The 13,226-nt window shown below is 41.6% G+C and overlaps 1 protein-coding gene and 1 long non-coding RNA gene across 3 annotated transcripts in view; both read right to left on the bottom strand.

Annotated features, from left to right (window-relative positions):
- Positions 1 to 12,641, bottom strand: part of LOC138964786 (uncharacterized) — a 53,450-nt gene extending 40,809 nt beyond the window's left edge. Inside the window, exon 1 of one of the 2 annotated variants that reach the window (XM_070336832.1) lies at positions 12,538 to 12,641. The gene's annotated coding sequence lies outside the window, so the exon portion shown is untranslated. Of the gene's footprint in view, positions 1 to 2,802; positions 3,353 to 12,537 lie in introns of those variants that run through there. The other variant, XM_070336833.1, reaches the window with a different exon arrangement.
- LOC138964809 (uncharacterized) overlaps positions 1 to 13,226 on the bottom strand; it is a 172,502-nt gene that overhangs the window by 133,994 nt on the left and 25,282 nt on the right. The window lies entirely within an intron of this gene.

The following is a 13,226-nucleotide window of genomic DNA, read 5'->3' as shown; positions in this document are numbered from 1 at the left end:
CCTGGCCTGGATGCTGAGAAAATTGACTTTGTTCAAGAAAAAAAGCACCTTTTTTGGCACCCAAGGCTTTCGCGAAACGCATGGTTTGTTTTTTTGTTTGTTTGTTTGCTTAACGCCCAGCCGACCACGAAGAGCCATATCAGGGCGGTGCTGCTTTGACATATAACGTGCGCCACACACAAGACAGAAGTCGCAGCACAGGCTTCATGTCTCACCCAGTCACATTATTCTGACACCGGACCAACCAGTCCTAGCACTAACCCCATAATTCCAGACGCCAGGCGGAGCAGCCACTAGATTGCCAATTTTAAAGTCTTAGGTATGACCTGGCCGGGGTTCGAACCCACGACCTCCCGATCACAGGGCGGACGCCTTACCACTAGGCCAACCGTGCCGGTTGCGAAACGCATGGTACATTGTGCATTGAATAACCAAGTTACTGATAAGGGTATCATCTCAATCTAATTTTTAATAGGTCCAGAAATGGATGGAGAAACATATGTTAGATTATTAAAAGTTTGATCTGAAAATAGGTTTTGGATTTTGAGCGTTCTTTTTTAGCTGGTCTGTATGTTACATTTGGTGTAAATAATCATGAAAAAAGGGAAACTATCTTAAAAAAAATGTTTCTGGTCAAACTTACTTAAAAATCATTGCAGAGGAAGGTCATTAGGTAGGATGATTGTAATTTTAAAAATATTGAGTGAAAAAGTTGTATTTGATGTAATTTAATTGTCCTTCTAAGTTAAAAATATGCGTTTGGTGTAAATGAAATTTTACCTACTTGCCCAAACAAGTTTTGTCACAGTCTTTAAATAATGCCATAACACACAAAAGTGTGTGTTTTCTTATACCTCAGACACCTGGTAGTTAAACTATACATACATACTGAGAATACTTGAAAACGACAATGAATTGGTTTTAGAGACAAAAGATAACTTATCAGTGCTTAAGAACAACCAGCAAGACCAAACCTTTGTTTCAACAAGTACACTGAATGACAACATTTACCTCAGAAGGACCACTGTTGGGGCATTTTGGTGTAAAGTAACATACATCACCTTGTTTTTTTTTTACTGAGACCATATGCAGCACATAGTAATGCTAAAAACAACACATATATATAACAGTCTGTTCTGGGTTTATGAGCTAAATAAAAGATAAATTACCCTTCAAATGAACCTGCAGATCTTGGGAGCCTTCTGTATGTTACTTTACACCATCCTTCTGTGTAAAGATGTAAACACAACCAAAAAGGCACAACCATTAATTTAACCCTTTATTTTGACTTGAGACAGGTAGCTTAGAACAAACAAGTTAGAAATACTGTTTAACTGAGGTGAGCATAGCCCATTAAATGTAAATTCAGTACCTTGTACTTGCTGTTTGGTGTAAAGTAACGTACAGTTCTTGTGTAAAATGAACATTTGGTACAGTAGTGAAGTACCAACCTGACTATTCTATCGTGAAAAGGATTTGTTATGATTTCTTGGTTGTAACTCACAAAACTGCAAACAAAAATAGTGTAAAAATATTTAAAGAGGGTGATTTGATAATAATTTCTACACCTGTGACCGTGCTTTTTTCAAATTACGTAATAACCTGATGATTGAGGTTAAAAGCACAGTAAGCCTCCCGTAAACCATCACAGATACTGTCAGGCTTTTACACACAGTACAAACACCCTTCCATTTGAACGCTCACCAAACGGGAACATTCTAGGTGCCCTACGTAAAGAGCGAAACATCTAAGTCATCAAAGACATTTATCAAAAATATGAAAAAAACGTCTCGAGATACCATACTCAGGATCTCTCTTGTCAAGTTTCATGAAGATCGGTCCAGTAGTTTTCTCTGAATCGCTCTACACACACACACACACACACACACATACACCACGACACTCGTCTCGATTCCCCCCTCTACGTTAAAACATTTAGTCAAAACTTGACTAAATGTAAAAAGCATCATACCTCTAAATATGTTATGAATGTGAAACATTCACAACCATCATACACAAAAACTGCAGTAACGACTTAGATGATAAGTGAGGAATGCAGACGACTGGTCGAAGTGACTAATACCCCCCCCCCCCCCCCCCCCAAAAAAAAAAAAAAAAAAAAAAAATATTCCAGTAGGCACGATATTTTTAAATATGGTTTGGATTTGGAACACTCCCAAACCTCATACACACTCACACAAAACACACAACAACAACAACAACATCATCATCAACAAAATCTGCACTAACGACTTAGAATAAGTGAGGCTGCCAGTGGCAGACGACACTCGACAGGTCTACGTGCTGACAGTCAATGTCAGTCACAAGCAGACCCGAGTGCACGACAACGGAAACACACTGTGTGACTAATTACCCTGAACACAATGAGCAATTAAAAGTAAAAGTTACCCTGGTGATGATAACAGCCACACAGTGCATACAGATTGTGTGTGTGTGTGTGTGTGTGTTTGTGCGTAAATGCGTGCGTGCGTGCGCGCGGGTGTGTGTGGACGTGCGTGCGTACAGAGTGCGAGCAAGACACTATTGGGACGATACAGTGCATACAGAGAGAGAGTGTGTGTGTGTGTGTGTGTGTGTGTGTGTGTGCGTGCGTGCGTCCGTGTTTCATTCAGTTTTCAAATATCATAATTAAAAAAATCGGACAATTCATATTATAATCTGAATCTGACAAGAACGAGTTGTGAATACTGAGATACATTCATATACTGTACAACTGAATATATTCAACACCGATACATATATCTCAGTCCACGCTCATACGACACAAGAACTGTAACTTACAATTTTCACATCTGCTGATTGATCCTTCCTTTAACAGGCGAGCATTCGGAATGCCGAAAAATATCAGTCAGAGTCTGGGTTGACAAGAATCTGTTTCTGTCTTTCAACATCCATCGAGGTTTTCAGTTCGCACGCACCTGATCCACTGTGAATTACTGAGACATGCAGAGACTGTTCTCTCTCACACACACAAGTTACGTCAAAACAGTGCAACACAAAACGGATGTCTGGGCCGCTTCGTCAGCGCAGCACTACACATGCTAACTCGGTCACCGTGTGTCATGATAGTAAATTATTATATACCACACAGAGGATCAAAAACTTTCGTTTCGTCAAAAAGCACAAAGGCACTCAGAGGCCGCGGTTTTCACATCCACACGCACATTCGCAACCAGACACCGTCGTTTTAACACTCAACATTCAATTTCAATGCCGATTCTAAAACGGAAAGAACTTTTGTTCGACACTTCACATGCATGAGCACTCAGATCGAGTCAACTGCTAATACAGCCGCAATACTAAGTGGAGAGACGAAGGATACTTTGTATGTACACTGCCTGACCCAAATTTCTGACAAGAGCGCGAATTTTTTTTTTAGCAATGACAGTGCGCAGTTTTTTTCTCCAGAAGATACACGCCGTGGATGGTGGCACGCCTAGTTTTTTCCACCGCAGGAACAACACCCAATTTGTTCCCCCGCACGCGGAAGCAAAATTGTTATCTCGCAAAGGAATTGCCCTGTGAAGGTACGTTGTGGCAAATCGCATTATTAAGTATAGATATTCTGAAGCAGAATTGCCTAGGCTATATGTATGATATGTAACTTATGTCTTGTACTGTACTCGTGAACAGTGGCGTTCGATTTTCTGCCGAAGTCCGTGAAAATTATACAGAGAGGTCTCAATTTCGTACAAATTAACCTAGAACTACCATTTAAAGCACTATTTTAATACTCACAGTTTAATCTTCGATACCTTGCAGCCTTGTATGCGCGTTTTTGGGCACCAGCATCGTGGATAAGCTGCTCTAATCTAGCGTTATTTTGCGGTACTCGATTCTCAGTGGGTAAGGTCCCCCGCAGACACCAGATAAGCTGCGGGGGATCTTACCCCGTCAAATTTCACTGTTGATCTTTGAACCGATCGTGAGTCTAAACTAAGGTAAGCTTAAACTTAAAAATGAAGAGCAGTATCCACAAGTAGTTTGACTTTGACCAGCAAAAAGATTTAAGCCCTTCTGTTGACCGTGCTTTGTGTTATTTCAACATTTTTAACGTGGGAGACAGTATTTCTGACTTGTCTTGATGACATTTCTTCTCTTATGTAGTACACGAGAGTGTAAATGGTAAGACAACTAGCTGATCCAATGCAAAATAAAGTACCGAACAGTATGATATAAACTTCAATACTAGAAAGTCTGGTTATCTACTATTTTAAGGCATTAATTTGGAGTCACCTACCATGTTGTTCGTCTTGCGGGGGAACGAATTGGGTGTTGTTCCTGCGGTGGAAAAAAATAGGCGTGCCACCATCCACGGCGTGAGATAGAGTGGTAAACATAGGCCTAGCTTGTTCGTCACTGAGCGTGAAAGAAAGTGTAGACGAAATTTCGCGAAGCTGGCATTACTGGTCAAGGTATAAAAGTGTGGCACGCCCAACCGAAACACAGACAGACAGACACACACATCATAAGCTGCAAAACACCAAGTCTTGTACATGCACTTGTACTTCAAACAGGCCAAATAGTTAAACATAAGATATCGTCAGATATTCCGATTTCACGATTTGTGTTAGTGAACGTTTTGAGAGGTAAGCCCCAAAAGCGAGCGGAAAATGACAGAGAAGTTTGACAAATTGAACAAGTGCAGAATATTGGAGTAATAAATATATGGTCATATATGCACAGACACACCCCCCAGTTGGGGTACGAAATATTAGTGTAAGGTGTTTTCGTGTGCTAAGTTTAGTACGAAACCGATCTGACAGCTGATCATATCAAAGGGAACATCAATAACTCATCTTGCCTGCGTTCGGTGCAAAAGGACACAAGCCTGTCATGCTGGCAGCGGCGTGACTGTACGCTTAAATCAAGCTTACATCAGGACGATAATTATATCAGAGTGTAATCTGGCCCATTTATGGGGCTTTTCTCCTTCTGATTTATTTTCTTTTCTTTATACAGTTGTTATTGCATGCATGTTCACATATCGTGCAGGATAACTCGTACCTTTGCATTGTAATTTTAAGGAAATACGTTCTTGTCATACATTTACACTTTATGCTGAAGGGCTTAAAGCAAAGCTGTTCTATACCCAGAAGGCGGAATGGGGCTGGATACCTGGGAGAGAGAGAGAGAGAGAGAGAGAGAGAGAGAGAGAGAGAGAGAGAGAGAGAGAGAGAGAGAGAGAGAGAGAGAGAGAGAGAAACTGAGAGAAACTGAGAGACTCCGCGTGACACAGTGTGTGTGTATGACTTGTCACGTGTGTGTGTGTGTGTGTGTGTGTGTGTGTGTGCGTGTGTGTGCGTGCGCATGTGTGTGTGTGTGTGTGTGTGTGTGTGTGCGTGTGAGCGCGTTTGGTTGAGCGTGCGTGCTTGTGAACAGGTTCTGTATTTATATGACTTGGTTTCTATTTATTTAAAGAGACCCTATATATATTACTGGCATACCTGACAGCACCGACATGTTTTAAACATACACTGAGTCACCAACACCGGTTTCCAAGAAATCCCCGAGAACTGAAACATCTACGACCAGTGCATGCTACGTTTATCGCTCCGTCTTCAGCTGCAGTGGAAAAAAAGTAGGCCTACTCAAACCGAGTGAAAATCTGCAGCTCAGTTGTAAGAAGGGGTGAGTACGGTTTGTCTGACCTGACTGCTTGAACTCTGGGCGCCAGAAAACTCGGGGAATCCCCTTTCGTTGCAGATTATACCCACGTGCGGTGTTTTTCGGTTATCAGTCGCGGCATACACTAAGGCGTCACCTTCAGCTCTGTTCTCTCCGAAGACTGACATCACGTTGGTCTAACAGAAACTTATCCTGTACTAACGACGACGAAGAAGAAGAGGAAGAAGAGGAAGAAGAAAACTGTCCGTAGGCCGCATAGCACGTCAAAATGCATTATTATATTTACAGTGAAGCATCTTATACTCTGCTCATCAGTTACATGACCAATATAGAATTTCCACTGACGCACCCTTGCAGGATTTCTTGGAGAGGAAAACAAGAGAGAAGAAAACAGTCCGTAGGTACATATAGCACGTCGGAATGGCGTATTATATTTATTTCCACAGAACTCTTGAAACATCTACTCATTACATGACCAACATTCACTTTCCACAATACCCACTTTTACACTCTAAACAGAATTTTCCATTTTTGAAGATTTTTTTCTGTAAGAGGTTTTGAACACTTTAATTATGAATAAGTACACAGTTATACTAGCAAAAGAGGCAAAACATAATAAACACATAGTGCTCCAAAGTGTTAATTTGAACACTGTGTGCATGTGTGCAACTGTTTTTCAGAACTATGTCAGTACTATACCGAGGGGCATAAATTCCGCAAACTGAACTTTAAAAAATAAAAAAAAAATCAACTCGGTGGTGAATGTTTTCAATGTTTGAATATTTTATTTATTGGCCATTTTAGTGTTTATAAACCTTCGCTTTATTGATTTTGAATAGAACATCATGAAATGACAATTTTTCAAAAAAAGTGACTGAGTCTAAGCGCAATGATTTCGGAAAACGTTCAGTGTTCATCACGTTCAATGCTTTGGCCAGCTCTAAGCATCCCAATCGCTTGCTGAGTCTCTCTCCTTCATCAAGTCGTGGCATGATTGCGATATCTGATACAGCCAAACAGCCAGTTGCATTTCATAGGGCCATACACTATCTTTTTTACGTTATTGTCTCCCGTTCAGCCCATGGTCTTTATTAGCACAGTGAGCTGTGGCTGGATCAGCAATACTGCAAAGCGCACGCTGACAGCATGAAACATTTGCTCCGGCACTCAAGATGTCAACTACAAATTACAGGTTCAATCTGATTTTCGTTTGAGAGCAAAATCGTTCAATGCACTATTTGCAGAATTTATGCCTTTCAGTATATATCACAAAGTGTTCAAAACTTGTAACATAATTGTGTTAAAAAGAACTGTTTACAGTGAGAATTAAACTCTCGTTCGCTTCGGTATTCTTCAACTAGCAGCTTCAAAAACGCGATAATAAACCTCTTTGAATAAAGCCACATCTGGAATCGTTTAATTGAACGGCACTCCGGCTCAGCTGCGACAAAGCTGAGTTCACCAACCGGTTGAATACAAGAATTCGGTGAGTTCCGGGTTGGTGGAGAGCTAATATAAATCTCGTTCTTGTTAGGCCTAAAAAAAAAAAGGTGTGGTTACGGTAACCCGACCTACCCTATTTTTTGGGGCCGACCCTATAACTTTTTATTACATTTGTCAACAAACAAAAAAAACAAAAAAACCCACAAAAACACCGAGTGCAGAAAACGCAATGAAAGCGAAAGCGCTCGAGTCGCACACTTATTTCCCTGTCAAGTTGGTTTAATTTGTACACATTAGAGAAAAAAAGTAAAAAAAAAAAAAAGTGATTGCCTACCTTCCTACCCTATTTTTTTTGGCTATGTTACCTTAACCACACCTTTTTTTTTGTTGCCTTAGTAACCTGCAAGCAAAATACACGCATGGGCTATATATGTTGTTCTGGGCATACGGGCATGCCTGCTATTCCGTGGTTGTGCCGTGAAAAGTAGACATGACGTATGCGAACTGTTTGGTAGAAAGCAACATAGTGAGCTTTGCTCTCACGTTCGAGCAATAGTGAAAGGACGATATTTATAATGACCGAAATGATACTCCTGTGTCTCTCTGCAGGGTGCCGTGAAACATTTTGAGTGGCCGTTAAAAGAACACAGAGAGTGTCAGCTTGTAACACCACTCACTTACTGTGTCCGATCTTTGGTAACTTTCAGTTTTTCAGTTTATATATTTAAAGTTGTTTCTTTTGTCTTGTCCCCCCCCCCCCCCCCCTTTATTTGTACATTGTCTTCAAGTGCAGTGTTTCACGCATCGCATGCGCACGCAAGAAAGCGCGCAACCTGTTAAGAGCAACTGAGTCCAGGGACCAGATCGACTCACTCAACCAAACTATGAAAATTGTGGAACAGAGAAAACGTAACATATATAATCCATGATTGTGTACAAGAATAGAGGCGTCGTTTCTCTCAGTTTATGCGGAGCTAGTTCAATTGCAGAGAGTCTGCACCCCCCCCCCCCCCCCCCCTTGCGTCAGATGGAATAGAACGGGGAAAGGAAGCATCTGCACACGTGAAGATTGCATGCAGAGTACACGAGATGTCGCAGGGGCGAGGAAATGATCGCATGATGTCAAGAAAATCAATGTAATCCCACAATTGATGTCTGTTTGGTTAGCACGACACCCCACCCCCCTTACGCTGGTGCATCTTTTTACACCCCCGGTATAGGGGTGTGTATAGGATTCGGTCGATGTGTTTGTTTGTTTGTGTGTTTGTGTTCGCAAATAGATCTCAAGAATGAACGGACCGATCGTCACCAAACTTGGTGAACAGGTTCTATACATTCCTGAGACGGTCCTTACAAAAATTGGGACCAGTCAAACACACGGTTAGGGAGTTATTGGTGGATTAAGATTCTACAAGGACTTATAGAGGGACATATTAATGGTCAAAGGGAAATAACCTTCTCAGTTGGTGGCAGTGAGAATGGTTATTTCCCTTTGACCAACGGGGGTGTTTTTCCTACCTCGGAGGAATTTCTTGTTTTAATGAGCTTTTCTGAATGCCTCAGGCACCTAAAAAGCTCTTATCATATGTCCTAAAATTTCATCGAGAAGTAATAATTTAGACTACAAACATCATGGGGCCATGGGGACCCATGTTTCTCAAAGAAGGAAAAGCGTGCATCTTTGAGAAGCATGGGTCCGCACGGCCCCACGATGTCTTCCGTGTGTAGTCGATAACCCGGACTGGTGAAGGTTAACACAATTTCATGGCATTTCCGCTCAGGTAAAAATAAGGTAAAGCCGTCTCACAGCGGTTATCATCTGTTTCACTGCCAATAATAAGACAGATACAGTGGAACCCCCCGTTTTACGACCTCTAAAAATCTGAGAAAATCAGGTCCTAAAATTGAGGGAGTTTTAAAATTCAGGTAAATTTGCAGAGGTTATGAACAGATAATCTGAAAAAAGCAAGATCTTAAAAATGGTAGGTCTTAAATTAGGGGGGTTCAGTCCTTCACTCTCTTGGTATCCGACTGCGTCATCCTTACAATTACCTATTGTCACTAGGTATTTATCATTTCAATTATTTTTCTTAGCCCAGCTCATACCCCTTGAGATACATCCTTAAAGGCACAGTAAGCCTCCCGTAAACCATCACAGAGCTCCCCGAGCGTCTACATACAGTACAAGCATACTTCCATTTGAACGCTCACCGAACGGGAACATCCTGGCTGCTTTCTGTCGAGCGTGAGAAATTTTCAAAGAATTTATTTTCGTGGACTTGCTCCTCTACAACAATGGCGCCTCGTTTTGGTGCTGGACGGCTGTTATGAATATTCAATACCGGAAACTCACGCCCGGACAGTAAGCCTCCTGTAAACCATCTTAGATACTGTCAGGCTTTTACACACAGTACAAACACCCTTCCATTTGAACGCTCACCAAACGGGAACATCCTAGGTGCCCTACGTAAAGAGCGAGCAATTTTTAAAGAATTAATTTTGCAGATTGTCTCGAACACTTTTTGGACCCATCCTGAACTCAGGTCAAAAATGAGTTACTTCCCTTCGGGTCTCATTCTATCGATGTAAACTGGCGATAGTCGTGGATCGATGATTATCAAAATGTTTTTGGACCGTGGTGCGCTTTTGCGCTAGACCTAACTTTTAAAATCTAAATAATAAATTGACAGTTTGTTACACAAACATTCTTTAATCATAAAAGAATTTTTTTTCATCAAGACAAGATCAGTACAATTCGAAGTTGTGAAAGTTTGAAAAAAGAAAAGCCCGGAAGCAGGGTCACGCAAGGGTCGTAGCAGACGACGGTTTATGCATATATATCGCCGTTCCTCTCAACAATCAAAAGCCATCGCTAGAGTTCTTGTGAACCACAGCCGTTTGTTTCGTGCATAATAACGTGCTATTGTAGATAAGCTCACATCGAGTCGCATTCAAATGACTAACTGACGACTACATTGTGAAAAAGGGAAACTGGATCACACGGGTTCACGATGGCTCAGGGGTAAGATAAACCACGCAAAAATAAATTCTTTGAAAATTGTTCGCTCTTTACGGAGGGCACCCAGGATGTTCTCAATCGGTGAGTGTTTAAATGAAAGGGTGTTTGTACTGTGTGTAAAAGCCTGACCGTATCTGTGATGGTTTAGCCATGCATTCAGTAAGCCATGCATTAGTTATGATGTGAAGAAAAGTCAAGCTCGTCAATTTTGTCATTTGTGACCCTCCACCACAAAATGAGTTGCATGTCACCTCGCGTAGTTCTGCGCTAGGCTTAATATAAGTCTGGGGAGTGTCTGCAGGTAACAGTGTGAGGGTCACCTTAGTCACAGGCTTATAACTCAAACAGTTTTTGCTCTTTTCTAAAACGGAATTCACCACTGGATAGAGCATATAAAAACTCTTTAGGAAAATGTAAAAATATGAAAATCATGAAAAGGTGACATGTGACTCGTTCGTGGTGGAGGGTCACATTTGAGCTAGTAGATTATAATGCACTTTGACCCATAAATTGATTCCATCCCTGACATTTAAAGGCACAGTAGTGTGTATGCAAATCCAAACCAATTCTTTGGTTAAGAGAACTATATCTGTTCTATAAGGTTATAACTAATTGCTTTTGTCTCATTCTCAATTTAAAACAGATTGAAGACTTTTCATATCCTGATACATATCCAAAGAAGCAGTAGAACAATATGGCCTGCGCGTGAGAGCGATGCAATTATGATGTTTGTAGCAAAAGAAATCTGTCAAATGAAATGTATAATAGGTCTGATAGACTAATGAGTTCGTTTGATATGAATTGTTGATAGAGATCTGTAAATTCATGCAAATTCACTTTAGGTCTTGTTGTCACTGCAGCTACCAGTACCATAGCTCTTTTTCTATAAAATAATAAATGCTCACACGTATACCTCGCCAAATGATTAATCTGATTCTTACATGCAATAACTACATAGCCGTTGTAGTGATTCTGTCATCATCCCCAACGGTTTGGCACAACCCAGTACAACAAAGCCACCCACATGGAAGAGCATAGCATTGCCAAATATTGCTCTCGTCTGACCACAGGCGAAGGTGTCGTCCACTGGACTACTACTATCACAGAAAGACTTTCTGTGATAGTAGTAGTCCAGTGGACGACACCTTCGCCTGTGGTCTGACCTCTACCAGAGCCTCTACCTCGATATTGCGATTGCAGTTTAGTTGCACAGTGGGGTAACAATATCATCAAGTATTTTGAAGAATCAGCAATCACTGAAGTCGAACTAGTAGATCAAAAATCGTTCATCGTACGTAAAAACATGGGATTTAACTTAGTAAAAGCATTGGGCACCAAAACAGAGCAGACACCACTGCGACACAGAGGGGGGGGGCCAGAGGCATTACAGCATGACCTGGACAGTCTACAACAGTGGTCGGACAACTGGCTGCTACGCTTCCACCCAGATAAGTGCCACGCCTTGAAGCTCGGCAACAAGAAGTCCGAGGCAAAGTACTTTATGAAGGGGAAGAGGGGAGGGGTGGATGTCAACATTGAGCTACAGGAGAGTGAGGTGGAGAAAGACTTGGGTGTGCACGTCGACAACAGACTGAGCTTCAAAGAACACGTCAGCATAGTCTCTGGAAAGGCCAACCAGATCGTGGGCGTCATCAGGAGAACTTTTGACTACCTGACGGAGGAAATGTTCATCCAACTATACAAGAGTCTGGTCCGACCCAAGCTGGAATACGGGCACTCAGTGTGGCAGCCACACCACAAGACGCTATGTGCTGAAGTGGAGAACGTGCAACGCAGAGCGACCAAACTAATTCCAGGTCTGAAAGACGAGCCCTACTGTGAGAGGCTGAAAGCTCTGAAACTTCCAAGCCTGGAACACCGTCGCCTGCGGGGCGACATGATAGATGCCTTCAAGTATGTGCACGGCATGTACGAAGCGGACAGACCCCACTTTGAGCCCATCAGCAGTAGAGACACTAGAGGCCACTCTCTGAAACTCGGCAAAGACCACTGTAGACTGAACGTACGAAGCAATTACTTCTCCCAGCGAGTAGTGAACACCTGGAACAGTTTGCCTGAAGAGGCAGTAACAGCGCCATCAGTCAACAGCTTTAAGACCAGGATAGACAATTTCTGGCGCCACAGTACTTCTATGTACAACCCTACCTGCCTCGTTTAGATTGTAGAACAGCCCGCCACGCATGCTACAGTCTAGTAATAGGACCTATGTAAAGGTTACACAGCCTACCTCATAGTAAACTTCAAGTTCAAGTTCAAGTTGAATCAGTGAATGTAAGCTCAGTAGTGTCAGTAGTATAGTACGGTGCCACCTACTGCATAACTCAACAGGTTGCAGCAGACGACAAGTCAATATATTAGCTGCAGCCTTTCCAGCACAAAATAAACACATTACATTAAACTCTCACCTCAATAAGATTGACGATCGCGGGTTATAAAGCCGTCAAATTCACGCTGTGAGGTCGTGTGTGTGTTGCCGAGACCAGAAGACGGCGACCATGTTGTAGGCAACCCAAAACATTGAGATCAAAAAGTTGGACTGGTTTCCGGAACGAAATATATAAGTGCATAAAACAAATCCTTATCTTCCCACTCTTTACAGTTAGTGTGTGTACGACAATGTGTATAGTAGGAATGTGGCCAGCTTTATTAAATGTTTTATTTAATAATTTTTGAACAGTTACAATTTGTAAGAAATTCTAAAAAATTACATAATATTAATAGGTAAACAAACATACAAGCAAATAAACTGGCAAATAATGGGGGGGGGGGGGGGGGGGGGGGGGGAAGTAGACTTGCCTGAAGTATTCACTTCATATACTCTCTCCCATATTCTATATTCCTTACTACCTGTATGTTTCTTGCTGTAGCCAAAATCTTGAGGGAAAAAATGTCATACAATTTTTACATAGTGATTTACATTTTTCAGCAAACAATAGTTACCTTTTTGAACAAATATTAACATTAATTTTGTTCCAACACGCCAACAGGCAGGTGACTTAAAAAAATATACCTGATCGGCATCTGGAACTCATAAAAAATCATGGCTACTAAACCATAACAATTCAAACAAAAGTTTCTCCTTCTCTGTTGTAGG

Source organism: Littorina saxatilis, linkage group LG4 (genome assembly GCF_037325665.1).
Source record: "Littorina saxatilis isolate snail1 linkage group LG4, US_GU_Lsax_2.0, whole genome shotgun sequence".
NCBI classification, from domain to species: Eukaryota; Metazoa; Mollusca; class Gastropoda; order Littorinimorpha; family Littorinidae; genus Littorina; species Littorina saxatilis.
Note: the sequence above shows the minus strand (reverse complement) of the source record. Positions and strands in the feature narration are given on the sequence as shown.